Consider the following 8,575-nt stretch of genomic DNA (forward strand, 5'->3'; position numbering starts at 1 on the left):
CCTTACCTTGCCCCCCCCTCCCTTCCGTCACCCTCCACCCTTCACTCCTCTCCATCCACTTCGCGCCGACCCACGCGAGTATGTGATTGTGATTATATGCACGTGTCTGTCCGTGTGTGTCCATGTGTACGTGTGTGTGTGTGTGTGTGTGTGTGTGTGTGTGTGTGTGTGTGTGTGTGTGTGTGTGTGTGTGTGTGTGTGTGTGTGTGTGTGTGTGTGTGTGTGTGTGTGTGTGTGTGTGTGTGTGTGTGTGTGTCCATGTGTACGTGTGTGTGTGTGTGTGTGTGTGTGTGTGTGTGTGTGTGTGTGTGTGTGTGTGTGTGTGTGTGTCTGCCTGACCAGTGCCCCGCGGCCCCGGCACACCCGCCTCATGTCCCCGCGGGCTCCTCACTCGCCGCCGTGGCCGTGCTGCAGCTCCGGCAAAGTCAGTCAGTGTGGCCGCGGCCGTTGGCGGGTGCAGAGGTGGGTGTTGCCGCCGCCCGAGCGCCGGGCTGGAATGGCTCCGCTGCGTGACAATCGGTGGCTCATTGACCCGGTGGCTCCGGCAGACCGCTTCGTGGCATGATATTCGGACGTCAGATAATTTTCCTCAGCGTTTACGTTCCTCGTGGTTAAAATATAATGTGTATTACGTGCACATACGTAACATTCATGAACATTGGGAGGAAGTTAATATGTTTGTAACTATTTTGAGAATATGCAGCTGATTGTTGCTAAAAGAAACGGTGATAGTAAACTGTTAAGAGACTCTGCAACTGACTGGACGGGCAGAAAAGCATTTTGCTAAAGAGTTTCTCCGGAGAAGGAGATCCATTAATCTCAGATGCATGCACACAAACACGCACACGCCGGGAAATGCACACAAACACGCACACGTACCCACACATACATAAACACACACACACACACACACACACACACACACACACACACACACACACACACACACACACTCACTCACTCTCTCACGGCCCCGGCTTTCACAGGTGATACTCAACGGCGGAACTCTGATCAATTTTAAGTGTGTCGACAATCTCAGGACCCGCCTCGCCGCGCCTTGCCCCGCCCCGCCCTGTGCCCCCTCCGCTACTAGTCCCGAACAGTCCCTAGCAGTGCCCCAGCCCGACGAGCCGCCCAGTGCCCCCGTGCCACAGCCGCGCCGGGCAGCTGCCGTGCAGGCCATGGCGCGCCGCGTGTAGCCGCTGCGGCGCGTGGCAGGGCAGGAGGCGGTCTTTGACTCCCCATGTGAAGGCGACGACCCGCGGCCCGAGTCACTGCAGCGTCGCCAGGATCCCCGCCCGCCCTCAAGAGGTGAGTTGTGCCCAGAGTTGTAGCTCAAAAATGGCCTTCCTCTATAGACTCTCCTCATTCCTACGACTTGAACGCCTCTCAGAGAGGAGTGGCAGGACAGCTCTGGAAATATATGAGTAAGGCTGTTTGGCACGTTTTCTGGCCTTCCTTTTTCTGTAGTGTTTTTTCTTTCCTACGACTTGAACGCCTTCCAGAGGGGATTAGAAAACATCTCTGGAAATAGATCTGAGTAAGGTCGTTTGGTACCTTCCTGGTCCTCCTTCTGTAGTTCTTTCTCATGACTTGAACGCCTTCCAGAGGGGATCAGCAAGACGCCTCTGGAAATTGATCCGAGTAAGGTCGTTTGGCATCTTCCTGGTCTTCCTCTCTCTGTAGTTCTTTATTCCCACGACTTCCTGGAAACAGATATGAATAAGGACGTTCTGCACCTTCCCGGCTTTCCTTCTGTAGTTCTTAGACTCCTTTCAGAGGGGGGTAGCAAGACATGTCTGGAAATAGATCCGAGTAAGGTCTTTTGGCATCTTTTTTTTTTTTTTAATAAGTAGCAGCAAGTTACGGGCGTTGTTTTGCCGTTTTGCCCTCGGTCTGTCTTCCTTCCGTTAAAAAAAAATCATTGCCCCGTTTACCTGTTCATTTCCTCTCTCAGTAAGACCTTCGCCAAGCGTCTCTTTACGTGGACGGACGAACAAATAAAAGTGTAAGTTGTACCTGGAAAATTAACTAGCGATCCGTTTACCTTTCCCTCTCCCATTACTGTCTTTGGTAAGTGTCGCTCCACGAGAACAGGTGAACGAATAAAGATGTGTGACACCTGAAGAGCGGCAATTACGGGTCCGTTTATTTTATCCTCTCCCAATACAACGTTTATTATATTGAAGAAACCTTTTTACATGAACAGGAGAACAAATGAAAGTGTAAGATGTACCTGGGAAACGGCATTGCAGACTCGTTCACCTGTTCACCTCTCCTTCTCCCAACATAACATGAGCAAGTAAAGGTGGGAGCCGTGCCTGAGATCAATTAACCATCCGACTGTTTTTTTTTTTTTTTTTTTTACAGCTAAGGAGACAGTTCTAGGGCGTAAAGAAAATATTGAAAAAAAGCCCGCTACTTACTGCTCCTGAATAGAGGTCAAAGGAGTGGCCAAAAAGAGGTCAATTTCGGGAGGAGAGGTTGTCATTCATCACTCATCCATTACTAGGCGTCTCCACCTCAACAGACGAACAAATACAGGTGTAATTAATTCCTGCTGGAGGTAATTAAGTAACCGTTCAATTATTCATCTCGTCATTCAGTCATTACTCATCATCTCCACGTCAACAGAAGAACAAATACAGGTGTGATATGTCTCTTCCGAACTCTTATTAGCGGATCGTTCAACTTCTCTACCGTTCAACTTCTCTACCGTTCAACTTCTCTACCGTTCAACTTCTCTACCATCACATTCACTACTTCGGTGCCTCTCTTCGCGTTGCTAGGCTCACCAGTACAGCTCTGAGGGAAGGAAGGGGAGGGAGCCGTCTGTTAACTTTATCTACCATCACACCCATTACTTCGGTGCCTCTCTTCGCGTTGCTAGGCTCACCAATACAGCTCTGAGGGAAGGGAGGGGACGGAGCCGTATGTTAGTCTTCTCTACCATCACAGCCATTACTTCGGAGCTTCTCTTCACCTTACCAGCGGACCCATGCAACTGTAAGGGAGGGAGGGAAGAGGGAAGGACCGCAGGGTGTATCTATTTTAGGCGAACTGATACAACCGTGAGGGAATGAGCGGCAGCAAGGTGAATCTGTTCCAGCCACGCCAATATGAGAGGGAAGGAGGGAAGGGCAGCACTGTGTATCCGTTTCACCCACGCCAATACAGGAGGGAAGGAGGGCAGGGCAGGGCGGGGAGGCGTATCTGTTTCGTCGCTTCCTGTGATTTAGGAGACTCGTAGGTCGCCCCCGCCTCAGGTCACGATGCCGCCGTATGTTGTGTTTTATTAGCGGGAGCAAGGCGGCAGGAGCGAACACGAGGGCGGAGAGGGCGGGAAAAAGGACGCGCCATGAAGAAAATGAAACGGGAAGAGGATGGAAGTGGAGAAGAAGAGAAGAGAGTGGAAGAAGACGAGAAAATAAGACAGCGGGAGGAAGGGATACATAGGAGAGGAAGAGAGGATACTGAAACGGGAAGAGGATGGAAGGAGAGAAGAAGAGAAGAGAGTGGAAGAAGACGAGAAAATAAGAGAGCGGGAGGAGGGATACATAGGAAGAGAGGAAGGGAGGAAAATGAAACGGGAAGAGGATGGAACAAGAGAAGAAAGTGGAGGAAAGGAATACATGGGAGGAGAGGAAGGGAGGAAATTGAAACGGGAAGAGGATGGAAGAAGAGAAGAAGGGAAGAAAGTGGAGGAAAGGAATACATGGGAGGGGAGGAAGGGAGGAAATTGAAACGGGAAGAGGATGGAAGAAGAGAAGAAGAGAAGATGGAGGAAAAAAGGAAGATAGACTAAGAAAGGAAGCAATGGGAGGAAAATGGGAAAAAATAAACGAAGAAAAACCGTTAGAAGAAAGAAGATAGACTGAAGAAGAAAGCAACAAGAGAGAATGTGAAGAAAAGATGAAGAAAATCGCAAGTAGAAAAGAGGAAAGAGTAGACGGATGGAAAATTAGAAGAAAACACGAAGAACAAAAGAACGCAAGAAAACGAAGATAGAAGGAGGAAGGATGGAAGGAAGGAAAGAAGGAACAGAGCAAAGGTAAGATAGCTAGAGGAAGGAATAGATAGGAGAAGAGGATGGGAAGAAGGACGCGAGGGAAGGAATATTAAACTGGAAGATGATGGAAGAAGAGGAAAAAGAGAAGAATGGAAGAAGACAAGAAGAAAAACAGAATGAGTTAAAGTAAGAGAGAGAAAGGAAGGAATTCATAGGAGGAGAGGATGGGAAGAAGGACGCGAGGGAAGGAATATTAAACTGGAAGATGATGGAAGAAGAGGAAAAGAGAAGAATGGAAGAAGACAAAAAGAGAAGAAGATGAAGAGAAAAGCGGGAGGATCGAATACAAGGAAGGAGAAAAGAGGAGAAAGAACGCAGTGGGAAAGAAGACAAAAGGAGAGGAGAATAAAAGAAAACAAGAAGATGAGAGAATGAACCATGGGAGGAGGGAGGAAGGGGAGAACATGAGAGAGAAGAGAAAGGGAATAAGGGCGGAATGAGAGGAAAATGAAACGGGAGGAGTGTAAAAAGAAGACAAACAAGAGAAGAAGATGATTTATGGGAGAAGCGAGAACAGGGAAAGGACGGGAAAAGGACGGGAAAAAAGGACGGAATAGGAGGGAAAATACGACGGAAAGAGGATGGAACGGGAAAAGGAAGGGAAGAAGATAAGAAAGAGAAGAGAACCACAGGAGAAGAGGAGCTAAAGAAGAGAGACGGGAAGAGCAAAAGCGAGGAAAGAAAGGACAGGGAAAGGAGGAGGAAAATACAACGGAAAGATAAAGAAAAAGGAAGAGAATGGGAAGAAAACACGAAGAAAACCGCGAGAAAAAGAGGATAAAAGGAGGAAGAAAGGAACAAAGAGAAAATGGGAGGAAAAATGAAGAAAAAACGCTAGAAAAAAAGAAGATAGAGAAAGAGAGCAACGGGAAAAGAATGGGAAGAAAACACGAAGAAAACCGCGAGAAAAAGAGGATAGAAGGAGGAAGAAAGGAACAAAGAGAAAATGGGAGGAAAAAATGAAGAAAAAACGCTAGAAAAAAAAGATAGAGGAAAAAAGCAACGGGAAGAGAATGGGAAGAAAACACGAAGAAAACCGCGAGAAAAAGAGGATAGAAGGAGGAAGAAAGGAACAAAGAGAAAATGGGAGAAAAAATGAAGAAAAAACGCTAGGAAAAAGAAGATAGAGGAAGAAAGCAAGGGGAGGAGAATGGGAAGAAAATATGAAGAAAATCGCAAGTAGAAAAGATGAAAGAGTAGGCGGAAAGAAAATTAGAAGGAAACAAGAACAAAAAAACACAAGAAAAAGAAGAATAGAAGGAAGGAACAGAAGGGAGAACAGGAAGAGAGAGAAAGAAAAGGGGAACAGGAGGGAAAGGGATGCGAAAAAGAAACGAAGAGGGAAATGCGGAAGAAGATGAACTGGAAGGATGGATGAGAGGGGGAGAAGAGGGCGAGAAGGAGAAGACAGGAGAACTTGGAAGCAGAGAAAGGAAGGAAGAAAGAGAGATGGAAGAAAGACAAAACAGGAGGAGAAAGAGACAGGAGAAGAAAAGAAGTGAGAGAAAGAAGAACAGGAGAATGGGAGGGAAAGACGGAAGAAGAAGAAGAGAGAAGGGAGATGGAGAGAAAACGAAAGAGAAGCAAAAAAGAAGAATCAGGAGGGAGAAGCGACAGAAGTGAGAGAAAAGAACAAAAAAAGATGAAAAGGGAAAAATGGGAAGGAAAAGAGAACATAAGTGAGAGGAGAACATAGGAATGGACAGAAAGAAAAGGAAGAGAGGGGGAGAGGAGAAGGGAAAAGAAGGGAAAAGAAAGAATTGGGAGGAGGAGAACAGGTTAGGGGAATGCGAGAAGAGAGGTGAGAGAGAGGAGGGAAAAAAGAAGGGAGGGGTGAGAGAAGGACATGAGTCATCGAAATAAGTGTAAAGGAAGGATGGATGTTAACGGGTTACTATTATATTCTCTCTCTCTCTCTCTCTCTCTCTCTCTCTCTCTCTCTCTCTCTCTCTCTCTCTCTCTCTCTCTCTCTCTCTCTCTCTCTCTCTCTCTCTCTCTCTCTCTCTCTCTCTCTCTCTTTTCATTTCTTTTTCTCTCTCTTGATCTCTCTCTCTCTCTCTCTCTCTCTCTCTCTCTCTCTCTCTCTCTCTCTCTCTCTCTCTCTCTCTCTCTCTCTCTCTCTCTCTCTCTCTCTCTCTCTCTCATATCTCTTTCTCTCTCTCATCTCTCTCTTCTCTCTCTCTCTTTCCTTATCTCTCTTCTCTCTTCTCTCTCTCTTTTCTCTTATTCTCCTTCTTCTTTCTCTTCCTTTCTCTTCCTTTCTCCTCCTCTTCTTCTTCCTCCTTCTCTTCTTTCTTCCTCCTTCCTTTCCTCCTTCTTCTTCCTTTCCATTACGTCTTTCCAATACTCTTCCCTTCCATGTTCTTCTCCTTTCTTCCTCTTCTCCTTCTCCTTCCTTCTCTTCTTCTTTTCTCTTCCTCCTTCAATCTCGTCTTTGCTTCTTCCTTCCTTTCCTCACTACGATACTTTCTCTCCTCTCCTTTATTCTCGTCTCCTCTCTTTCGCTTCCTACCTTCCTATCTATCATTCGCCTTTTGTATCCTATTCTGACTATTTTTTTCCCTTTTCTTTCCTTCCTGTTACTCTCCTTTCATCTCTTCTCTTCTTCCCTTCCTCTCTCTTCTCCATTCACTTCCTCATTCCTTTCTCTCTTTGTTTTCTTGTTTCCTTTTCTCTCCACGCTGTTCTTTCTTTCCTCCCTCTTGCTCCCCTTTCATCCCATCTCTCCTTTCTTTCCTACCTATCCAATTTCCTTCGTCCTTTCTTCATTTCCTTTTTTTTCTTGTTTCATTTTCTTCTTCTCTCCTTCCCTTTCTGTTTATTCTTCCTTCCTCATTCCTTTCTTCTGCCCTTTTCTTTAGTGCTGTTTCTTTTCATCTTATCTCCTCTTCTTTTCCTATCTTATCCTAGTCTACATTTCTTTCCTTAGTTCTTTCTTCCTTCTTCTTTTCTCCTATTCCTTTTCATATCATCTCCTCTTCTCTTCCTCTTTATCTTCAGCCTCCATTTCCTTCCTTATCCCTTTCTCCTTCTCATCTTCTCTCCATCCATCTATCCTTAGCTTACAGTCCTTTCTTCCTTCCTTTCTCTTCTTTATTCCTATTCCTTTCTCTTTTCCTCTCCATCTATCCCTCTATCCTTAGCCTACATTCCTTCCTTCCTTCCATTTCTTTATTCCTTTTCCTTTCTATCCTCGCCATCCATCCATCTCTACTGTCCTTCCTTCCTTCCTTCTCTTTATTCCTGTTCCTTTCTATCCTCGCCATCCATCCATCTCTACTGTCCTTTCCTTCCATTTCTGTATTCCTTTTCCTTTCTATCCTCGCCATCCATCCATCTCTACTGTCCTTCCTTCCTTCCTTCTCTTCATTCCTGTTCCTTTCTATCTCCTCCTTCAACACGTTACCACCAGGGGGCGCCGGCATAACCACGGGGGTAGAAGGAGGAACAGAGGTACAAGTAGAGTCGCCCCTATATCTCCTATGGGTTCCCGGAATGAGCTCTTCCCTCTACAAACACGCGAGCTGCTGTTGTGAATAGTTGATGAATTCTTGCAAGTCGTCAATTTGGCTTCGCATGTGTAAATGTGTGAGGAGTGTCAGAGATGGAGCGACATGGGCGGTGCATTAGAGGGTACACGGACATAGAGTCAACCATTTATTGCTGACACTTCGCTTCTCCCTTTCTTCCTTTTCTTCCTTCCTTTATTCGTATTTTTATTCCATTTCATCTCTTTCTCTTTTTCTTCTGCTTTATTCTCCTTTTTCATCTAGTTTATCTCCTTTCTTGTACACTTCTCTTCTCTTCTTCCTCTTCTTCTCTCCCTTATTCTTCTTGCAGTTCATCTTTTTCCGTCTATGCTTCTCTTCCTCTTCTTCTTCTTCTCTCCCTTCTTCTTCTTCTTCTTCTTCTTCTTCTCTCTCTTCTTCTTCTTCTTCTTCATCCAGTTCGTCTTTTTCCTTCTATGGTTCTCTTTCTCTTCTTCCTTTCCTTCTCTCCTTTCTTTTTTTCATCATCCAGTTCGTCTTTTTCCTTCTATGCTTCTCTTCCTCTTCTTCCTTTCCTTCTCTCCTTTCTTCTTTTACTTCATCCAGTTCATCTTTTTCCTTTTATGGTTCTCTTCCTCTTCTTCCTCTTCTTCTCTCCTTTCTTTTTTTCATCATCCAGTTCGTCTATTTCCTTCTATGTTTCTCTTCCTCTTTCTTTTCTCCTCTCTTCTCCTTCTTCATTCATTTCATCTCATTCCTCCTATGTTTATCCTCTTCTTCCTTTAATACTCTCCTTTCTTCTCCTTCATTCAGTTCCTCTCTTTCCTTCTCCACTTGTCTTCCTCTTCCTCTTCTTCTCTTCCTCCCCCTCCTCTTACTACTTTTATTTCTCCTCTATTTCTTCCTCCAACGTTTTTTTTTGTCATTCTCTCCTTCTTTCAATGTTTTTTTCTTTCTTTCCGACACTTCCTCCTCCTCTCCTTCTTTTCCACCCACCCACGCTCTTCCTCCTCCTCCT

General features: G+C 45.5%; 1 long non-coding RNA gene across 1 annotated transcript in view; it reads left to right on the plus strand.

Moving 5' to 3' along the window:
• Positions 1-400: 400 nt before the first annotated feature.
• Positions 401-8,575, plus strand: part of LOC126981411 (uncharacterized) — a 23,587-nt gene continuing 15,412 nt past the window's right edge. The window contains exons 1-2 of the long non-coding RNA XR_007733929.1: positions 401-462; positions 987-1,311. This is a non-coding gene — a long non-coding RNA (uncharacterized LOC126981411). The remainder of the gene's footprint in view (positions 463-986; positions 1,312-8,575) is intronic.

This window comes from Eriocheir sinensis, chromosome 48 (genome assembly GCF_024679095.1).
Source record: "Eriocheir sinensis breed Jianghai 21 chromosome 48, ASM2467909v1, whole genome shotgun sequence".
NCBI classification, from domain to species: domain Eukaryota; kingdom Metazoa; phylum Arthropoda; class Malacostraca; order Decapoda; family Varunidae; genus Eriocheir; species Eriocheir sinensis.